Consider the following 23,688-nt stretch of genomic DNA (forward strand, 5'->3'; position numbering starts at 1 on the left):
TTAGTGTATCGACACGTGCACCTAGGTACAGTGAAGAGCTTTTTTGTTACGTGCTATTCAGTCAGTGGAAAGACTATACATGATTACAAATGAGCCGACCACAGTATACGGATACATGATAAAGGGTATAATGTTTGGTGCAATGCTGAACGTGATGCCAAGAGCATCTTTTGAAGGGTACAAGATGCAGCGTAAAATGTGATTATTCTTGTGTGCAGACTCAGTGTGGTCTACTTTCTTACACTCTGACACGTAGTCTGATTCTGCCTAACGTATAGGAGGGTTGTCACTGCACTGTATGTAAAAAAATAATTTCACTGTACTTGAGAACACATGTCAATAAAGTACCATTAACAATTTGATCTCTACCATCAAAGCTGGGTGGCAGTGTGAACTGTGAGGAGGATGCTATGAGAATGCAGGGTGACTTTGACAGGTTGGGTGAGTGGGCAGAGCATGGCAGATGCAGTTTAATGTGGATAAATGTGAGGTTTACCACTTTGGTAGCAAAAACAGGAAGGCAGATTATTATCTAAATTGTGTCAAGTTGGGGAAAGGGGAAGTACAACGGGATCTGTGGATCCTTGTTCATCAGTCAATGAAAGTAAGCATGCGGGCATGCAGGCAGTGAAGAAAGCGAATGGCATGTTGGCCTTCATAACAAGAGGAGTTGAGTATAGGAGCAAATAGGTCCTTCTGCAGTTGTACAGGGCCTTCGTGAGACCACACCTGGAGTATTGTGTGCAGTTTTGGTATCCAAATTTGTGGAAGGACATTCTTGCTGTGAATGCAGCATAGATTCACAAGGTTAATTCCCGGGATGGCTGGACTGTCATATGCTGAGAGAATGGAACGGCTGGATTTATATACTATGGAATTCAGAATGATGAGAAGGGATCTTATTGAAACATATAAGATTATTAAAGGTTTGGACACACTAGAGGCAGGTAGATAGCGTAGTCAGGGGATTATGGGGAGAAGGCAGGAACGGGGTACTGATTGGGGATGATCAGCCATGATCACATTGAATGGCGGTGCTGGCTTGAAGGGCCGTATGGCCTACCCCTGCACCTATTGTCTCTTATCGGCCTGCACATAACCCATATCCCTCAATTCCCTGCATAATCTATGTGCTTATCCAAAAGTATTTTAAATGTCACTAATGTATCTGCGTCAACCACCACTCCTGGTTGTGTGTTTCTGGCACTCGCCACCCTCTGTGTGACAAAAGAATTTGCCCGGCACATCTCCTTTAAACTTGGAGGTTAAGGCACACTGGCTTTGCCCATCTTTTCTGTCACTGCTTCCATACTTACAGTTCTGCACTGCTCTTGTTCTGACCTTGTACACCCGCCGAGTTTCAGCCGCGGGGTGATGCCTGCATGGTCGTGAGTAGTTGCCCAAAGAGCCGTACCTTTTTCTGGTCGGCACTGGATTTTCAACATTTTTGAAAATTTTCGGCGACCTGCTGCGACTATGATGGGTGCTGGCAAGTCGGCGAAAAAATTGTGTCAGTGGGACAGGCCCTTAAATCTTTCCATTTTCTGTAAAACCAAGCGTGTGTCCATCTTGAATATTGTTAGACAGCAATCCAGTTCAACTTTGGAGAATGTTTACTGGCATTCAGGTTGTTCGTGCGTGTATTTTCTGCTCGCTCTTAGTAATGGGATTCCCAGGCACCTGACCCTTGCCAGCTTTCTGTATAAGCACTGTGGATTAAGGATGTGTTTATACGTACAAAGCTAAGCAGTCCTGAGGTTGCTGGGATTAGGAGAGGCTATGTTACGCAGGCACTTGCTAATCCCATTGTGTGTCGAGAGAGGTAACTTTTTTTGCAGTATTATATAGGAAGGGCGGTTTATTAGAACGTTGCCTTTTATCAGAATGGTCCTTGGATTGGGGATTGGGGGGTGTTAGCTACATGCGGAGGTTGGACAGACTTGGATTGCGTTTTGTTGAACAACGGGGATTGCGATGAGATCAGATAGAAATATATAAACCTATGAGAGGTATAGGTACGGTAGACTGAAATGTTTCCCCAGGGTGGAAAAATCTAATACTAGAGGGCACAGCTTTAAGGTGCGGGGGGCAAAGTTTAAAGAATAATTGCAGGGCAAGGTTTAACACGGAGGGTGTTAAATGCCTGGAACGCGCTGCCAGAGGTGGTGGTGGAGGCAGATAAGATAGTGGCGTTTAGGAGGCTTTTGGATAGGTACATGAATATGCAGGGCATAGAGGTATATGAATTATACACAGATAGCCAAGAGATGGTCGGCATCATGTTCGGCATGGATGTGGGCAAAGGGCCTGTTCTTGTACTGTTCTATGCTCTACAGGAAGAGAGAGTTAGGTGAGGAATTCTAGAACTTTGACCCTTGTCAGCTGAAGGCAGGAACACGAGTTGTGTGGTGTTGCGAGAGTCAGGAGAGCAGAGGATGAGTGGGTTAACGTATAATGAGCGTTTGACGGCACTATGCCTGTACTTGCTGGAGTTTAGAAGGATGAGGGATGATGCCTTGTTCAAACATAGCGAATAGGGAAAGACCTGGATCGCGTGGATGTGGAGAGGATGTTTCAACTAGTGGGAGAGTCTTGGATCAGAGGTCACAGCCACAACAAAAGAACGTACCTTTAGAAAGAGATGAGGAGGAATTTCTTTAGTCAGAGGGTGGTGAATCTGTGGAATTCACTGCCACAGACGGCTGTGGAGGCGAGATCTTTGGGTATTTTTAAAGCGGATATTAACAGGTTCTTTATTAGTGAGGACATCAAAGGTTATGGGTAGAAGGCAGGAGAATGGGGTTGAGAGGGAATGATGGATCAGCCATGATTGAATGGCGGACTCGATGGTCTAATTCTGCTCCTAGAACTTATAAATTAATGAGATCTTGGGATGTGGTGGGACTGGATGAGGCTGCTGGTGTTGGGAGAGGTCTAGAGAGTAGGGATGTTTAATTATCATATGCACGGAAAACTGAACAATGAACTCCTTCTAAGATAGGCACAAAATGGTGGAGTAACTCAGCGGGACAGAAGGCAAATCTCGAGAAAAGTAATGGGTCTCGACCTGAAATGTCACCCAATCCTTCTCTCCAGGGATGCTGCCTGGCACGTTGAGTTACTCCACCATTTTGTGTCTATCTTCAGTGTAAACCAGAATCTGCAGTTCCTTCCTAAACAATGAACTGATTCTGTTTGCAGCCTTCCTTTGTCCTAATCCGTATCTGATTCGTATTCTTAAAACAAGCATTGTTGTTTGCCCTCAGAGTTCTAAATGTTACAGATCTATTTAAACTGCAGATCCATGGTTTGCCCAAGGTTGAGGCAAGGCTGATCATGGGTTTAAACCACCGTGGGCTATCCTGGCCTTGGAGTAGTTGGTGAGTGGCATTAGTTTTGTTTATTTGAAGACAACTCCCCTGGCTCCCATTTAATGGCGGAGGTATTTATTTGGGCTCTTTCTTTGTTACTGCAACTTATCTCAGCTGGGACCAGCTGTTGATGTTGACGATGCTCCTGAACTCTTGAAGGCTTTGCTGTGGAGTCACTTCTGGCAGTGTAACTAGGCAGAGGAATAATAATGCAGTCTCTATAACCCGGTGTAACTCTGAGGGTTTGTGTAGAGTAAATAGGGAGCAACTTTTCCCACTGGCAATAGCCACGAGACCCAAATAAAAATATATTGCAAACAAGCCAGGGGCAAGATAGCCCAGTGCCGAAGGAGAGGACAGAGAGTGGTAGAGAGAGGTAGAGAACTTACATCCACCATCGAAGGGACAAAATGGCAACCAATATATCAGAGACCCACACCAACCACCCTGGCCATGCTCTCATCTCACTGCTCCCATTGTACAGGAGTCTGAAAACCGTGCTCAAGGACAGCCTCATCCCAGCAACTACCAGGCTCATGAACACCGCACAACACTAACCTCAGCAACTATGATCTACTCTGGACTGTTTTGCTTGCACTATGGACTTTGGTTTTGCACTATTATGGTTACCAGTCGAAGAGACTTATCTTCACGAGACCAGAGTCAAGAATGTTTAGACAATAGACAATAGGTGCAGGAGTAGCGCATTCGGCCCTTCAAGCCAGCACTGCCATTCAATGTGATCATGGCTGATCATCCACAATCAAATAATTGTCATATGCACTAGCAACTCATTAGTATTGTTGATTCAGCACTATTATTGATGATATATTGACGTTATTGTGTTAGTGAACCTGTTAAGCTACAGCAAGTAAGAATTACATTGTTCTGTTGCTTGTCCATATGACAATTAAACACCTGTGTTGTGAAGATGAGTCTTTTTAGACTGGCCCATTATTACAGGATCATGGAGCATAAAAAGTGGGGTTACACTAGATTTTGGTGAGACACATAAACAATTTAAGGTGGCACAGTGGCGCAGCAGCGGTAGAGTTGCTGCTTTACAGGCCGGAGACCAATTTCGATCCCGACTACGGGTGCTGTCTGTACGGAGTTTGTATGTTTGTACATGTTGGTTTTCACCAGGTGCTCGGGTTTCCTCCCACATTCCAAAGACATATGGTTATTGGGGGTTAATTGGCCTCTGTAAAATGTAAATTGTCTCTAGTACGTAGGATGGTGCTCATGTATAGGGTGATTGCTGGTCGACGCGGACTCGGTGGGCCGAAGGGCCTGTTTCCACGCTATATTTCAAAATTAAACTAGACTACAAGATCACGGAACGCAAAAGGTGGGGTTGCATAAGATTTTGGTGAGACATATGATACTTTTTTAATAAGGAAGTCATAGTATACTGAGCCTCCACTGTGTGATTTAGCAGAATGAGAGGTGGTCTCATTAAAGAGTAACAGATTCTAAGGAAGCTGGTCAATGGATGCTGAGAGGAAGATTCCACTCATGGGAAGTTCACAGCCGAAAGGGAGGGGAGTAAGGTTTGCCCATTTAGGAACAAGCTGAGGAATTTTTCCTGAGGATTAGGAATCTTTGGAATTCTCAGCATCAGAAAATTGTAGAGGTGAAGTATGGTCTGATTGGGAATCTAAGATACTGGGTAGAAACAATGAACTGCAGATGTTGGTTTACGCCTAAGTGCTGGAGTAACTCAGTGGGCCAGGCAGCGTCTCTGCAGCAAAAAGATGGGTGAAATTTCAAATCACCTATCCTTGTCCTCCAGAGATGCTGCCCGACCCGCTGTGTTACTCCAGCGCTTTGTGTCAATCTACGATTCTGGGTGTCGGGTAGGAAAGTAGATGTGAGACGCGCAGTTATACCATTCACGGTCTTGTTGTCAAGGGGCTATTGGACTGCTGCTGTTTCAGCAGCACATTCCAGGCAATCTCACATGAGAGTGGTTTTGCATTGTCTCAGAGCATCAGCCTGGATTATATACTCGACTGTCAGCCCAACCTACAGCTTCTCAATTAGAGCACTCGAGTGCTGCCTACTGATCTGTAGCTAAGGTGGGGAAGTTTTGTTTATTGTCACGAGTTCCAAGATACAGTGAAAAGCTCGTGATGCATACTAACTAGTCAGTAGAATGACAATACATGATTGCAATTGAATCATCCACAGTGTACAGATACATGATAAAGGGAATAACGTTCAGTTCAAGATAAAGCCTGTAAATTCCAGTCAAAGGTTGTCCGAGGGTCTCCAATGAGGTAGAGGTTCAGGACCGCTATCTAGTTTGTGGTAGGATGATTTAGTTGCCTGATAACACCTGGGAAGAAACTGTCCCTGAATGTGGAGGTGTGCGTTCTCACACTTCTATACCTTTTGCCCGATGGGAGAGTGGAGAAGATGGAGTGGCCAGGGTCCTTGATGATGCTGCTGGCCTTGCCTCATGCTGGCAGCGTGAGGTATACATTGAATCAATAGAATGGAGGTTGGTTTGTGTGTCCGTCCACAATTCTCTGCAATTTCTTCCCATTGTGGATGGAGCTATTCCCAAACCAAGCTGTGGTGCATCCCGATAAAATGTTTTCTATGGTGCATTCTTTGGTGAGAGATGCAGAGGACATGCCTTCTAAGGAAATAGAGGAGTTGGTGTGCTTTATTGGTCGTTGCTTCAATGTGGGTGGTCCAGGAGAAGTTGTTGGTGATATTGACTCCTGGGAATTTGATGTTTTCAACCATCTCTACTTTGTTGCCGTCAATGTAAACTGGGGTGTGTGGACCGCTTCCCTTCCTGAAGTCCATCACTATCTCCTTTGTCTTGCTGACATTGAGAGAAAGGTTGTTGTCTCGACACCAGGACACGAGGTTCTCAATCTCCTTCCAGTACTCCGTCTCATCATTATTTGATATCTGGCCCACAACGGTGGTGACGTCTGTGAATTTGTAAATTGCATCAGATTTGTACATGGCTGCACAGGCGTGGGTGTACAAGGAGCAAAGGGGGCTGAGAACACATCCTTGTGGAGCATGAGTGGTGAGGATTATCGTGGAGGATGATTTGTCCCCCATCCTAACTGATCAGGGTCTGTTGGTCAGGAAGTCGATGATCCAGTTGCAGAGATAAGTGCTGACACCAAGTACCTCGAGTTTGGGGATGAGCTTGGATGGTGATGGCGATGAGCTTTAAAGGCAGAGCTGTAGTCTGTGATTAGGAGTCTGATGTTGGTGTCTCTCTCTTCGAGTGTTCCAGGGACGAGTGTAGGGCCAGGGCGATGGCATCATCCATGGGCCTGTTGTTTAGTTTAGTTTAGATTAGAGATACAGCGCGGAAACAGGCCTTTCGGCCCACACACTAGGGACAATTTACTCTTAAACTAAGCCAATTAACCTACAAACTGGTACGTCCTTGGAGTGTGGGAGGAAATTGAAGGTCTTGGAGAAAACCCATGTGGCTATAGGGAGAACGTACAATCTCCGTACAGACAGCACCCGTAGTCAGGATGGAACCCGGGTCTCCGGCGCTGCAGGCACTGATAGTCAGCAACTCTACCGCTCAGCTGCCCAGTTGTAGCGGAGGGGGCACTGCAGTGGGTCAAGACTTCTTGGTAGACTGGATTTAATGTGTTCCAGAATGTGTTGGGGAACATGCGAATTGTCTGTGTCGGCACACAGTCTTCCGCACCCTTGCTGATGAAGTCAGTCGTGGCGTACTCATTCAGATTAGCTGCGGAATCCCTGAATGTGGACCAGTCCACTGACTCAAAGCAGTTGTGTCAGATGTCATCCGTGTCTGTTGACCAGCATTGAACAAATCTCTGGACCGGATCCTCCTGCTTCAGTGTTTGCATGCAGGGTGCAGAAGCACAGCTAGGTGGTCAGATTTCTCGAGCTATGGGCGAGGGACAGCGCGGTAGGCGTTTTTTATTGAAGTGTAGCAGTGGTCGAGTATGTTCTGGCCCCTGGTGGGACAAGAGACATGCTGGTAGTACTTTGGTAGTACGCCCCTGAGGTTGGCTTCATTGGAGTCTCTGGCCACAACGATCAGGGCTTCGGGGTGTTTTGTCTCGAAGCTATTGATAGAACAGCACAGTTTGATCAGCACAAGCTTGACGTTGGGTGGGGGGGGGGGGGGGGGGGCGCACGGCGCATCAGGATATAGCTGAGGTGAATTCCCTCAGCAGGTAGTAGGGACGGCACTTCACGGTCAGATATTCCATGTGCGGGGAACATGAACTCTCCAGGACTGCTATGTCTGAGCACCACAAGATATGGATTAGAAAGCAGACACCGCCGCGTCTAACCTTGCCCAAAGACGCTGTACAGTCCATCTGATGAATGGAGAAGCCCTCGGGCTGAATGAAACAGAGCACTCAGCAGTCTCTCACTTCTTTGAGGTAAGTCATTCTATCATTGGGAAGGGCAGGATTTGTAAGCAAGGAGTAAGCTGGACCTGAAGCTAGAACTGAACTGGTTCAGTTGATTTGAAAACACATACTATACGTGTACCAAATATATGAATAGGGTATTATATCAACATTTAAAAGACATTTGGACAGTTATATGGACAGGAAAGGTTTTGAGGGACATGGGTCAAATACGGGCAAGTTGTTGTAGATGGGGCATCTTGGTGGGCACAGGCACTTTGTGCCAAAGGGCAGCTTTCCTTGTTGTACGACTCTGACACTATGACAAGTGGTGCAGCGGTAGAGTTGCTGCCACACAGTGCCAGAGACCCCGGGTTGAACCCGACCAAGTCTGCTGTCTGTACGGAGTTTGTACATTCTCTTGTCGGTTTCCTCCAGGTGTTCTGGTTTCCTCCCACACTCCAAAGAGGTTTGAAGGTTAATTGGCTGGGTAAAATTTGTACATGGTCCCGAGTGTGTAGGATAGTGTTAGTGTAGAAGGTGATTGCAGGTCGGCATGGGCAAGTTTCCGTGCTCTGACAATGATTTGGTGGGTAATGGGCTTGACGTGAGAGCACAGCTACAGGAGACTGGATGGGGGTTGGCAACGTTATCCTGCGGGTGGGTAGAGCAGCTCTAGATTGAAGGCCTTGCCCAGGGTCCGTCTGTCATACACCAATGCATTTGGTTGTGTTGTGGCAGAAATTGTTGCCAGATTGTTTTTCTTGTGACAAAGGCAGAACATACTGTGATATTTAGCGTAGAAAGCAGCATCCCTGGAGGGAAGGGCTGAGTTACTGATTCAGGTCAAAAAGCCTTTCCTGCTGAGTGTCTCCAACATTTAGTTTATTCAGATTTCCAGCATCTGGAGCAATTTATCTCAGTTGCTTCTAATCTTTGTTTACTCAGGAGAAGGCTGGTTATGAAATACATGTTGATCAGCCTATTTCTGCATATCTGTGGCTGGTGTCCATTTGGTACTAGGCCGCACAATGTGTGGGGGCCACAGTAGTGACTCGGTGGTGCAGCGGTAGAGTTGCTGTCTCATAGCGCTGAAGTTCCATCCTGACTATGGGTGCTGTCTGTACAGAGTTTGTAGGTTCTCCCCGTGACCACGCTGGCTTTCCCTGGATTCCTCCCACACTCCAAAGATGTACAAGTTAAATGGCTTGGTCTAATTAGAAATTGTCTCTGATGTGTGTAGGATATTGTTAGTGTACGTGGATCGCCGGTCGGCACGGACTTGGTGGGCCAAAGGGCCTTTTTCAGAGCTGCCTCTCTAAACTAAACTAAATAGAAGAAGGGTCTGAAGAAGTGTCTCGACTCGAAACGTCACCTATTTCCTTCGCTCCATAGAAGCTGCCTCACCCACTGAGTTTCTGCAGCTTTTTTTGTTTACCTTCGATTTTTCCAGCATCTGCAGTTCTTCCTCATACTAAAAAAATAGCTGGTGTTGATTAGCAAACACCAAAGCATAGGGGAAAATATCTCCACCGTCCTCAGTAGTGCTAGTGCTGAAAATGATGACTCCATAAGGACAATCCTTGTTCTATTTGATCAGGAAACCCCTCCATACTTTAGCACGGCACAGCAGTAGAGCTCTATCACAGCTCAAGAAACCTGGCTTTGATCCTGACTACGGGTGCTGTCTGTACGGAGTTTGTACGTTTTCCCTGTGAAATTTCACCGAGTGTTCCGGTTTCTTCCCATGCTCCAAAGATGTGCAGACGTGTAGGTTAGGTGGCTTTGGTTAAAAAAATGGTAAATTGTTCCTGGTTTGTAGCATAGTGTTAGTGTTGGTCGGCACAGACTTGGCGGGCCGAAGGGCCTGTTCCCACACTATATCCCTAAAGTGTAAAAGTAGGTTTCCATACTATGTGCTGGACCACATTAAATGAGCCTCTGTCATGTTTGTGTTGAGCGGCTCAGTAATACCCATAGCTGTTGGTACTGTTTTGATTTTGTTTACACGACACGAGTGTAGAGTGCTTGCTGAGGCTGGCCCATGCAGGGAGGAGTTGGCAGAAGCGTTGATCTTGGAGCGCCAGAGCCAAACTGCCAAGCCCAGGTACCAGGTGTGGCAGGCCCTCCCCTGACACCTTTGAGTTCACTGCTGATGTGTTGTAAGGAGAAGCCTTTCTAATTTGAACTGTGCTGCACACAAAGATGTAGTTACTCCCGGCACTGTTTACAACACATCATGGATGGGTGTGTGTGTAAGTGGTGTTGCTAATTGTCACATTTTCCCCTGGGCTGCACTGCTTACTGACTTAATGTGTTTGTCTGAGACACATTGCATCTGCTCCAGGTAGGCGGCTGGATTAGAGCCGTCCAGCGGTGCAGCATGAGAACGGGCCCTTCAGCCCAACTCGCTCATGTGGACTAAGGTGCACACACGGGTGGCACAGCGGTAGAATTGCTGCCTCACAGAGACCCAAATCCTTTCTTGACTACAGATGCTGTCTGTACGGAGTTTGCACGTTCTCCCCGTGACTGCATGGTTTTCTCCGGGTGAGTCAAGGGTGTTTTATTGTCATATGTCCCAGATAGAACAATAACATTCTTACTTGCTGCAGCACAACAGAATATGTCAACATAGTACATAAACACGGGAAAAGCTGTGTGTGTGTGTGGCGCACACACACACACACACACACACACACACACACACACACACACACACACACACACACACACACACACACACACACACACACACACACACACACACACACACAAAATGAGCATATTCAGTGGCTTGAAAAAGTTTTCATACCCCTTTAACTTTTCCACATTTTGTCACGTTACAACCACAAACGTAAATGTATTTTATTGGGATTTTATGTGATAGACCAAACACAGTGGTGCATAATTGTGAAGTGGAAGGAAAATGATACATGGTTTTCAATTTTTTTTACAAATAAATAACTAAAAAGTGTGACGTGTAAAAGTATTCAGCCCCCTTTACTCTGATACCCCTAAATAAAATCCAGTGCAACCAATTGCCTTCAGAAGTCACCTAATTAGTAAATAGAGTCCACTTGAGTGTAATCTAATCTCAGTATAAATACAGCTGTTTTGTGAAGGACTCAGAAGTTTGTTAGAGAACATTAGTGAACAAACAGCATCATGAAGCCCAAGGAACACACCAGACAGGTCAGGGATAAAGTTGTGGAGAAGTTTAAAGCAGGGTTAGGTTATAAAAAAAAATCCCAAGCTTTGAACATTTCACGGAGCACTGTTCAATCCATCATCCAAAAATGGAAAGATAGTATGGCACAACTACAAACCTACCAAGACATGGCCGTCCACCTAAACTGACAGGCCGGGCAAGGAGAGCATTGATCAAAGAAGCGGCCAAGAGGCCCATGGTAACTCTGGAGGAGCTGCGGAGATCCACAGCTCAGGTGGGAGAATCTGTCCACAGGACAACTATTAGTCGTGCACTCCACAAATCGGGCCTTTATGGAAGAGTGGGAAGAAGAAAGCCATTGGTAAAAAAAAAGCCATAAGAAGTCCCGTTTGCAGTTTGCCACAAGCCATGTGGGGGATACAGGAAACATGTGGAGGAAGGTGCTCTGGTCAGATGAGACCAAAATTGAAGTTTTTGGCCTAAATGCAAAACGCTATGTGTGGCAGAAAACTAACACTGCACATCACCCTGAACACACCATCCCCACTGTGAAACATGGTGGTGGCAGCATCATGCTGTGGGGATGCTTTTCTTCAGCAGGACAGGGAAGTTGGTCAGAGTTGAGGGGAAGATGGATGGAGCCAAATACAGGGCAATCTTGGAAGAAAACCTGTTAGTCTGTGGGCGGCGCGACTCTCGTCAGCAGTGGCCTCTGCAGTCCGTCAGTTTTTTTATTATTTTCTGTTTCGTTTAATGTAGTTTTTTATTATTTTTTGTCGGGGTATGTGTGTGGGGGGCGGGGGGTTGGGATGGGGTTTACTCTCAATTCTTCCCCCTGCACGGGAGACCTGACCTTTTCTTTGTCGGGTCTCCGTTGTCGTTGGGGCTGCTACGTGGAGCGGCCTCCAGCAGGAACGACCTGGGGCTCCAGTCGCGGAGCTGCGGACGACTCGCCTTCATGGTGGGAATCAGACAGTTTCCCTGTAAGGTCTGGAGTCAGGCAGGGTTGCCCTCTCTCTCCTGTCTTGTTTGTCTGCTGTATTGAACCTTTTGCCTGGTCCATCAGGAAGGATGCGAGCATAAGAGGAGTGACATTGCCAGGCAGTGGGGGCATTCAAGTAAAGACCTCCCTGTACATGGACGATGTCGCCGTCTTCTGCTCGGATCCAAGGTCGGTCTGCAGATTGATCAGCATCTGCGACCAGTTTGAGTCGGCCACGGGAGCCAGGGTGAACCGCAGGAAGAGCGAGGCCATGCTCTTTGGAAACTGGCCCGACCGATCTTCCATCCCCTTCACCATCAAGCCTGACTTCTTGAAGGTGCTGGGGATCTGGTTCGGGGGGGCTGAGGCGAGTAACAAGAATTGGCTGGAGCGGATAGCCAAGGTGGGGAGGAAGCTGGAGCTGTGGAGGCAACACTCCCTCTCCATAACCGGGAAAAATTTGGTCATCAGGTGTGAGGTGCTCTCGGGGCTGCTGTACTTGGCACAAGTGTGGCCTGTCCCTCCCTCCTACGCCACGGGGATCACCCGGGCCGTCTTCCAGTTCATCTGGGGGTCGAGGATGGACCGGGTGCGACGGGTCACAATGTACAAGTCGGCAGACAACGGGGGTAAAAGCGTGCCCAACGTCGCCCTCATCCTGATGGCCACCTTTGTGTGTGGCTGCATCAGGCGGAGTGTAGAGCCAAGGCACGTGGGCACTAAGTGTCACTACCTGCTGAGGTTCTACCTGTCCCCGGTGTTGCGAAGGATGGGCCTGGCGCAGATGCCACGCAATGTGCCAGTCAGCTGGACATTGCCGCCCCATCTGTCGTCTGTGGAAAGCTTCTTCCGGACCAACACCTTTGACCACAAGTCCATCGGGCAGTGGTCAGCACGGAATGTCCTGCAGGCACTGCAGGGAAAGGACTCGATGGATCCGGTGGCGTGGTTCCCAGAGCAGACTGCCCAGCTTGTTTGGCAAAATGCCTCATCGCCAGAACTGACCAACAAGCACCAAGACCTGGCTTGGCTGGCGGTGAGGGGAGCCCTCTCAGTTAGATCCTTCCTGTACCGTCGGAACCTCACTACCAGCGCACGCTGCCCCCGGGACGGTTGCGGTGGAGAGGAGACGGTTGCCCACCTCTTTGCAGAGTGTGGGTTTGCAAAAAGAGTCTGGAGAGGTATGCAAGGGTCCCTGGAACGATTTATCCCGAACAGCTCCGTCACAGAGGACTCTGTTATTTACGGACTGTTCCCAGGGACACATTCAGAGACTGACATCAAGTGCTGCTGGAGGGTCATCAACTCGGTGAAAGACGCTCTTTGGTCTGCCCGAGCGTTGCTCACCACCCAGCAGAGCGAGATGTCCGTCAGGGAATGTTGCCGACTGGCCCACTGCAGACTGCAGGAGTACGTGCTTAGGGACTCGCTGAAGCTTGGTGCAGCCAACGCCAAGGCTCGGTGGGGTAGGGCCACAGTCTAGGGTCCTTCCGCTGCTGGACATAGGGGGCATGGTATGGTGGAGACGCCCCTTAAATTAAATTAAGGGAAGGTATCCCACGCCATGGGCCACATGAGTGGCACGGGTGGGGGACATTTTTTGTGGAAATGAAAATGTCAGATGGAATTTTCGCACTGTGTAAACATTGTATATATTTATTACTTGGACAGGGGCCACAGAGTGTCACGGGTGGGGGACTGTTTGGTGAAATTTGACAAATGTAAAAAATTGTACTGAAAAAAATTTGTATAGTCTCCAAAAATGTCGGATGAATTTTGTTTGTTTGAATGGTTCAGGAATTGTATATATTTATCAATTGAATAAAGTCTATTTTGAAATTTTTAAAAAAGTCACATGTGCCCAAACTTGAGATATTATCAAGTGTTGCCTATCCATTCTACTTGGTCTCAAATTTACCTGCAGTAGCTGTGAGAAAGCACTGTGGTTTTGGGTGTAGTCTATTTATCTGGGTTCCTTATCTCTTCCATTTCTCTATCCCCCCCCCCCCCCCCCCCCCCAAAAAAAAAACTTGACCACTCCCAAACAAGGCCCCCGGCATAAATTGATGTCAGGTTTGTTGGTTGATGGGGCAAAGGGATATGGAGGAAGTACAGGAAATCAGCACAGAGGAAAATGGGCAACAGGATCTTGTTGAGTGTTGGAGCAGAGGCAAGAAACAATGTTCTGCTCCGCAACTCCCTGGTTAACTCATCCCTTCCCACCCAAACTACTCCCTCCCCAGGTACCTTCCTCTACAACCGCAGAAGATGCAACACCGGTTGCTATACCTCCTCCCTCGACTCCGTCCAGGGACCCTGACAGTCCTTTCAGGTTAGGCAGAGGTTCACTTGCACCTCCTCCATACTCATCTACTGTATCCGTTGTTCAAGATGTGGACTCTTATACATCGGCGAGATCAAACGCAGACTGGCCGATCGTTTCGATCAGCCCGCCTGAACCAACCTGATCCCCCGGTTGCTAAACACTTTAATTGTCCTTCCCATTCCCCCACAGACCTTTCTGTCCTCAGTCTCCTCCATTGTCAGAGTGAGGCTAAATGCAAATTGGAGGAACAGCCTCATATTTCGCTTGGGCAGCTTACAGCCCAGTGGTATGAATATTGATTTCTCTCACCAGGTAGCCCCGGCATTCCCTCTCTCTATCCCTCCCCCACCCGTCGCTCTAGCTTCTCATTTTCTACAAAAAGTTAACAACAGCCTGTTTCTTTTATCATCGTTACTTTTTTGCATCTTTCATTCATTGTTCTTTATCTCTCCACATCACCGTCTATATCTCTCATTTCCCTTATCCCTAACCTGTCTGAAAAAGGGACTCAACCCGAAACATCATCCATTCCTTCTCTCCAGAGATGCTGCCTGTCCCGCTGAGTTACTCCAGCATTTCGTGTCTACCTTTAATTTAAAACAGCATCTGCAGTTCCTTCTTACCCAATGTTCTGCTGTTTTGTTGCTCTGTGGAAAGAAGATCGGTGCACATATTTGGTCCTTTTGTTATTAATTATGTCCACCTGTAGTGTTGTCGAAGCAGGTAACCTGTCACCAGAGTTGTTCTTGGCATTTCAGCTTTGACCTTGTTTTCACTGCCTTTAACATGACTTCCGCTTCCCTTCATGCAATGAGCATCATTGAGCTTTGAATTGATGCTGGCTTGCTGGAAAACTACTTCATGTTCATATGTCATAGGAGCAGAATTATTCATTTCAGCCCATCCAGTCAACTCTGCCATTCAATCATGGCTGATCTATCTTTGCTCTCAACCCCATTATCCTGCCTTCTCCCCATTACCCTTATTAATCAAGAATCTATCAATCTCCACTTTAAAAAATACCCAATGTCTTTGCTTCCATAACCATCTGTGGCAATGAATTCCACAGATTCACCATCCTCTGACTCAAGAAATTCCTCCTCATCTCCCTTCTAAAGTTACGTCTTTTTATTTTGAGGCTGTGCCCTCTGGTCCTAGACTCTCTCACGAGTGGAAACATCCTCTCCACATCCACTCCATCCAAGCCTTTATTCGGTAAGTTTCAATGAGATCCTCCCATGTAGACACAAAATGCTGGAGTAACTCAGCGGGACAGGCAGCATCTGCTGATGAGAAGGAATGTGTGACGTTTCGGGTCGAGACCCTTCTGATCCTCCCACTTATCTAAACTCCAACAGGTACAGGCCCAGTGCCATCATATGCTCATCATACGTTAAAGCAATCATCCCTGATATCTTTCTCGTAAGCCTTCTCTGGACCCTATCCAACAGAACATTGCTGCTCAGATATGGGGCCCTAAAACTGCTCACAGGTTCTTCGCGGTCTCCTGGCACTTTTGCCATAGTCTTGTGATTGAATTGCAGATCCAACTTCAATTCTGTCAGTGCACTTTGATTGTCTAATTAAAGGGCAGAAATTGGACAAACACAGGACGATGCAGGCACGTTATGGCAGTCCAGGTAACGGGAATTAGTCCTTATGGAATTCACAAATCGCAGCCAAAATATCTGGCATGATGAATAAAAAAAAATCACTCTCTTAATAAATATATGTGACATTAAGTAAATATAATCTTTTCTCTTTCAACTCTTATTTCTTGACGCAATGCCACATTCCTGACACCCTTCACGCCCCCATCACCAGGTAAAAACGCCCAGCATAACTTGATCTGAGCGGCGTTATGGAAAGTTATCTAATAATGGTCCTGATGTTGGAGGAGTCCAGAACCAGGGGTCACAGTTTAAGAAAAAAGGCTAGGCCATTTAAGACTGAGATGAGGAAAATCTTTTTCACTCAGAGTTACGAATCTGTGGAATTCTCTGCCACAGAAGGCAATGGAAGCCAATTCACTGGATGCTTTCAAGAAAGCTAGATTTAGCTCTTGGAACTAACAGAAATAAAGGATATGGGGGAAAAAGCAAGAACGGTATTTTGGATGAGCAGCCATGATCGTATTGAATGGTGGTGCTGGCTCGACTCCAAATGGCCGACTCCTGCACCTATTTTCTATGTTTCTATCCATGTTTCTAATGCAACTCTCCTCTTGGATCGGCTGTGCCAGGTGTGAGTCCATTGCTTATCGGAGCTGGCAATGTAGTCGGCATGTAGAAGAGATTGTGAGACGTTTCAGACCACGCACGTCCTCAGTAGTTGAAGCAGATGGATCATACTGACGGGCACCCCCAGGTGAAGCCTGATATTTTCCAGCCTCGTCCCTGGGGAGTGAGGTGTGCAGACTGCCGTTGGCCTGTTGACACATTTGGAGTTATCTCTCGACATATGGCACCTGAAACTCCAGGGGTTTCTCCAATTAATTTCCAGGTCCACTGGGATAATGACTCATGAAAGACTTCAACTGAAATAATTAACAATAAACCTAAAAGAATAAATTGTTTTCTATTTGGGCAAATCTGTTATTGATTTTGAGCAAATGTTCCACGTGCTTGTGGGGGTTTCCCTTCTGTCTATATTCTTCTCTCGCCCCATCAAGTAAAATCACTTGGATTTTATTGAATATTCTTCACTCTTACCCTTGGGTGATGAGGCCTTCCAGGTGTCACGTCTCCAGGAGACCCATATACCCATATACTTGGCCTTACCAAACATTCTACCATGGGTCTCCAGTCTAGAATAAGGAGACACAAGAGACTGCAGATGCTAGAACCTTGAGCAAAAAGCAAAGTGCTGGAGGAACTCAGCACTTTGTCAAATCTGTCAATCTCTGGCGTACAAATATCCATTGACGGCCTCCACAGCCGTCTGTGGCAACAAATTCCACTGATTCGCCACCCTCTGACTAAAATTCTTCCTTGTCTCCTTTCTAAAGGTATGTCCCCTTATTCTGAAGCTATGGTCTCTGTGCCTAGACTTTCCCACGAGTACAACCATCCTCTCCGCATTCACTCTATCCAGGCATTTCGCTATTCAGTGAGTCACTGAGTGCAGCACTGTATTTTGCTGAAAATGCCTTGGCTTAATCAACATCTGTGGAGAGGTTCACATTTCAGATCAGCCATCTTTTTTTAATCAGAGTTGGCCCAGAGGGGAGCTTGACGTTCATCATTGAATAAAAGGATATACCTTTAGAAAGGAGATGAGGAGGAAATTCTTCAGCCAGAGGGTGGTGGATATCATTGGCACAGACGGCTATGGAGGCCAAGTCAGTGGGTATTTTTAATGCTGAGATTGACAGATTCTTGATTAGTCTGGGGGATATGGGGAGAGGCAGGAAAATGGGGTTAAGAGGGAAAGATAGATCAGTCATGATTGAATGGCAAAGTAGATTTGATGGCAACAGTCAAAATATTTAATTTCTCATCTGTTGCTCCATCTCCATAAATATAATTCTGCATCTGTGTGTAGAACATGCAGAACAGGATGAAGTACTCAGTCTGACGAAGGGTGTCGACCTGAAACGTCACCCATTCCTTCTCTCCAGAGATGCTGTCTGTCCCCCTCAGTTACTCCAGCATTGTGTGTCTATCTTCAGCACAGGAAAAATCCCTTTGGCTCAGATTGTCTGTGCCAAATATAATGGGAAGTTGCATTAATCTCCACTGCCTGCACATGTCCCATATCCCACCATTCCATGCATATCCATGTTTTAAAGATACAGTGTGGAAACAGGCCCTTCGGCCCAGCGTGTCCATGCCGACCAGTGATCACCCGAACACTAGTTTTACCCTACAAACTAGGTACAATTTACAGAAGCCAGTTTACCTACAAACCATCAGTCTGAAGAAAGGTGTCGACCCGAAACGTCGCCAATTCCTTCTCTCCATAGATGCTCCTCACCCGTGGAGTTTCTCCGGCATTTTTTTGTCTACCTTAGCTACAAATCCGCCAGTTTTTGGATTGTGGGAGGACAATAGACAATAGGTGCAGGAGTGGACCATTCGGCCCTTCGAGCTAGCACCACCATTCAATGTGATCATGGCTGATCATCCACAATCAGTACCCCGTTCCTGCCTTCTCCCCATATTCCCTGACTCCACTATCTATAAGAGCCCTATCTAGCTCTGTCTTGAAAGTATCCAGAGAACCGGCCTCCACCGCACTCTGAGGCAGAGAATTCCACAGACTCAGAACAAAAGCTTTTCCTCATCTCCGTTCTAAATGACTTACCCCTTATGGCCCCAAGTTCTGGTCTCCCCCAACATTGGGAACGTGTTTCCTGCCTCTAGCGTGTCCAATCCCTTAATGATCTTATATGTTTCAATAAGATGTCCTCCCATCCTTCTAAACTCCAGAGTGTACAAGCCCAGCCGCTCCATTCTCTCAGCATATGACAGTCCAGCCATCCCGGGAATTAACCTTGTGAACCTATGCTGCACTCCCTCAGTAGCAAGAATGTCCTTCCTCAAATTTGGAGACCAAAACTGCACACAATACTCCAGGTGGTGTCTCACTAGGGCCCTGTACAACTGCAGAAGGACCTATTTGCTCCTATACTCAACTCCTCTTGTTATGAAGGCCTGATGAATTCACTGTGGTGGATGTTAATTTGTGTTTATTGTGTGTTTTGTTATTTATTATTATATGTATGACTGCAGGCACGAAATTTCGTTCAGACCGAAAGGTCTGAATGACAATAAAGGAATCTAATCTAATCTAATGCCATTCACTTTCTTCACTGCCTGCTGTACCTGCATGCTTACTTGCATTGACTGATGAACAAGGACCCCAGATCCCGTTGTACTTCCCCTTTTCCCAACGACACCATTTAGATAATAATCTGCTTTCCTGTTTTTGCTACCAAAGTGGATAACCTCACATTTATCCACATTAAACTGCATTTTCCCACTCCCCCAACCTGTCCAAGTCACCCTGCATTCTCCTAGCATCCTCCTCACGGTTCACCTTGCCACCCAGCTTTGTGTCATCTGCAAATTTGCTAATGTTACCTGTAATCGCCTTCATCTAAATCATGAATATATATTGCAAATAGCTGCAGTCCCAGCACCGAGCCTTGCGGTACCCCACTAGTCACTGCCTGCCATTCTGAAAGGGACCCGTTAATCCCTGCTCTTTGTTTCCTATCTGCCAACCAATTTTCTATCCAGGTCATGGAGCACCTGGAGGAAACCCCTGTGGTCACAGGGAGAACATGCTAACTCCGTACAGGCAGCACCCGTAGTCAGGATGGAACCAAGGTCTCTGGCGCTGTGTTGCAGCAACTCAACTGCGTCAAAACTATGTGACACACCGTGTATCTATCCAAAAGCCTCTTACACGCCTATTATATCCTAAGCAAAATAAACCTTGCCCAGTCGATCTCCTTTAAACTTTGCCCTCTAGTCTTTTGCACCTGGGGAAGAAGATTCTGATTGTCTACCATGTCTATGCCTCTCAGAATTTATCTCCTGCATTCCTGACTTGCAGAAAATGTAAAACCTCAAAACATCTTGTGTAAAAAAAAAATCAAAAAAATCTAGAGTAGTCATCGAAGTTAGACAAAAATGCTGGTGAAACTCAGCGGGTAAGGCAGCATCTACAGAGCGAAGGAATAGGCAACGTTTCGGGTTGAAACCCTTCTTCAGACATCCAAGGTTCCTTTCCACAAGGGGGGACGAGCAGACTTGGATTTCTATTTGACATTAACATTGAGCACAATAGTGTGCAATTATATTTGGTCTATTCATGGGTTAACAGGTAATCTGCTTGCACTGATGAACAATTAGTGAACTTTACAGGCCCAGTGAATGAAATGCTGTATTTAAAGCTAAGGAAATGAATACTGAGGCTAGTGTTTTGGCTTGGAGATGCCAGTTGTAATGTTATACATTGTCGAGTAAAATTATTTCCAGCTGAGAACATACATTTGAGTTTTTCCTTTATACTCTTTCAGAATTATAGGGATGAAGTTTAAATCACGTACGCTCTATTACATAGGGGTGAACTGATTTCTGAACAGTGTTAAACTATTCTGAAGAAGGGTCCCAACCAGAAGCATTGCTTATCCATGTCCACCAGAGATGTTGCCTGACCAGCTGAGCTACTCCAGCACTTGTTTTTGTAAACCAGCATTTGCAGTTCCTTGTGTCTCAAATAGACTGTTCTAAATCAGATAATGGCAAATTACAGTGCAGAAGAAGACTTTGCTTTGAAGCCCGTGCTGGCTCGTTAAAAGAGAGCCTTACCCCACTGCTCTGTTCCCACCTCCAGGGGTTTAGTTTAAAGATAGTGTGGAAACAAGCCCTTCGGCCAGCCGAGTCCACACCAACCATCATTAAGTCCTATGTTACCCCACCTTTGCTTCCTGCACACTAATCGTAGGTTGACGTAGGTTGTCACCAGGTGTCATAGGCAAATTCCATTAAAACTAGTCACCTAAAGAGTTGCCTATGTGGGATAGGCCCATAAGGGACCTTACAGAGGCTAATCTACAAACCTGAACATCTTTGGAATGTGGGAGGTAAGAAGAGGAAAACCCACATGGGCACAGGGAAAACATACAAACTCCGCACAGCCAGCATCCAAGGTCAGGATCGTACCCACGACTCAACCGCTGCACCACTACCAAGTATTGATCCAGTTCCCTTTGAAAAGTGCCTGCTGACTCGATATCTGCTACTGCAGCAGACAACATAATTCAAATAGAGTCACAGTAGAGTTTCCAGCACGGAAACAGGCTCGTATCCCTCTAAACCTTTCCTATCCATGAATCTGGTGGAGTATGTTTTCAAGCTTCTGAACCTTCTGCTGGACGGTAGAGGGAGAAGAATGAATGACCAGGTGGGACAAGTCTTCAATTGTGTTGGCTGTTTCCCTGTGTCACCATGAAGTGTAGATGGAGTTAATGGTGAGAAGACTTGTGTTGGTCAGAACAGTTGCCAAACCAAGCTGTGATGCATCCTTTCAGAATGCTTTGTAATGTGCATCTGAATACATTGGTAAGAGTTGTTAGAGACTTGAAAGCTGATAGAAAGAAGCTGTTCTTAAAACTGGAGGTTATGATTCTCAGACTGCTGGCCTTCTTCCCAATTGTAGAAGCAAGAACAAAGCATAGCCAGGATGGTGTGGGTTTCTGATGTCAATAGCTGCCTTGATGCTGGGGAGATCAGTAACTCTCCTTCTTCTTGTGTATGGCGTGCACAACCTAAAGTTGTCAGACAACTCGTTCTATTTGATCTTATTTGATTGTGCACGCCGGGTAGATTGCATTCGTCTAAACAGGGCGGACCATGTGAAGGTTGCAATCTCCCACCCCGCCAGTAGCTCTGATGCCCTGGAGAATTCTGCAACCTCCTTTGTTCTTGGACATTTGAGATACTGAACCAGGCTGTGTGCTCTTCACCGTATTGGTTTGCTTGAGTATACGCAACATTAGACAATAGGTGCAGGAGAAGGCCATTCGGCCCTTCCAGCCAGCACTGCCATTCACTGTAATCATGGCTCAATCCAACTCTCTCTTGAAAGCATCCAGATAATCGGCCTCCACTGCCTTCTGAGGCAAAGAATTCCACAGGTTCACAACTCTCTGGGTGAAAAGGTTTTTCCTCATCTACGTTCTAAATGGCCTACCCTTTATTCTTAAACCCTGGTTCTGGACTCCCCCAACATCGTGAACATGTTTCCTGCCTTTAGTGTGTCCAAACCCTTAATAATCTTATATGTTTCAATAAGAATCCCACTCATCCTAAATTCCTTTGTATAGAAAGCCCAGTCTATCAGCATATAACAGTCCCGCCATCCCGGGAATTAACATTCTGCGCTTTTGAGGAAGTAGAGGCATTGATGAGCTTTCTTTGTGACGGTATGAATGTGCCGGTCCCAGGACACATCTTCAGAGATATGTACACCCTAGAACTCTTAACACTCTCCATCGCTACATCCCTTCCTGACGTCAACAAACCGCTCCTTGGTCTTGCTAACGTTAAGAGCAAGATTGGTGTTCTGGCACCACTCAACCTGATTATTGATCTCACTCCTGTGCTCTGACTCATTGTTAGTCAGGTACACAATTTTGTTCAGACTGAAATGGCTGAATGACAATAAAGGATACTTTACTTTACTTTATTCAGTGTTCGTACAATGAATTTATCAAAGTTAAAGATGGCGCTGGGGCTGTGTCTGGCTGTGCAATCGTGGGTATCTGGAGTCATACAGTGTGGAAAGAAAAAGGATGGGTGATGTTTCAGGCAGGGTCTGATCCAAAACATCACCCATCCATTTTCTCCAGAAATGCTGCGGGACCCGCTGAGTTGCTCTAGCATTTTTGTGTCTATTTTTGGTATAGATAAGCATCTGCAGTTCTTTGTTTCTACATTTTGACTCCCTCGAAACCCATCCTATCTTAAACATTGTGATGCTACCAGCCTCAACTACCTCCCCTGGCAGCTCATTCCATATACCCATCACCCTTTGTATAAAAAAATGTTGCATCTCCAGTTCCTTTTAAATTGAGTCTGCACACGAGTTTGGATGTTGGCTCTGAACCAGTAACTGCGAGTTCATGCAACATGCATGCACCAATGCAAGGAATCATGCATTTCCTTTCTGAATGCAGAGGAGAGGGCGTAGTGGCGCAGCGGTAGAGTTGCTGTCTCAGTGCCAGAGACCAAGGTTCTATCCTGAGTACTCATGCTGTCAGTACGGATTTTGGACATGAGTTTGCTCTGGTTTCCTCCCACACTCCAAAGATGTGCAGGTTTGTAGGTTAATCAGCAGTAGTAGGATTGTAAATTGTCCCTAGTGCAGGGGTGTTAAACTCGTGGGGTCCAATCCGGCCTGCGGGATGATTTCCCTGATGCCAGAGCAGGCTGCTGCTGTCCCCGGTGCCGGATCGGACTGTGTTCGCATGTGCACGACTCGATCCAACGCACATGAAGTTGCATTTTGCCCATGGCCTAAAATGAGTTTGACACCCCTGCCCTAATGTGTAGGATAGAGCTGGTAAGATCTGTTTAGAGGGAAATGGGGCAAACGCAGGCAGGTGGGACCAACTTGGAAGCGGCCTCTCAGTTGCTATGGCGGAGTTGGACTGAAGGGGCAGTTTCCCTGCTGTGTGACTCAGCGACTCTATAAACTGCTGCCCCAAGGTCTAATAGTGCTTTCTTTCTAAAGTATTCCCAGCACAATCATGTTTAACCTATTCTGCCCGCATAGATCCTGGTCATAGGCATGCCCCAACTTGTTCTTCTCGGGCCGAGAAATATCTGACGGGAAGTTTTAATAAAAAAATTACAAAGACGCTCGTTTCCACCCATGGTCAATCCGTGATCGTTTACTCTGGTCAACAGGGAAAAGGAAGGCTGTGCAACTCTGGCTGGGTG

General features: G+C 46.5%; 1 protein-coding gene across 1 annotated transcript in view; it reads left to right on the forward strand.

Moving 5' to 3' along the window:
* LOC129702339 (protein phosphatase 3 catalytic subunit alpha) overlaps window positions 1-23,688 on the forward strand; it is a 326,632-nt gene that overhangs the window by 50,234 nt on the left and 252,710 nt on the right. The window lies entirely within an intron of this gene.

Source organism: Leucoraja erinacea, chromosome 1 (genome assembly GCF_028641065.1).
Source record: "Leucoraja erinacea ecotype New England chromosome 1, Leri_hhj_1, whole genome shotgun sequence".
NCBI classification, from domain to species: domain Eukaryota; kingdom Metazoa; phylum Chordata; class Chondrichthyes; order Rajiformes; family Rajidae; genus Leucoraja; species Leucoraja erinaceus.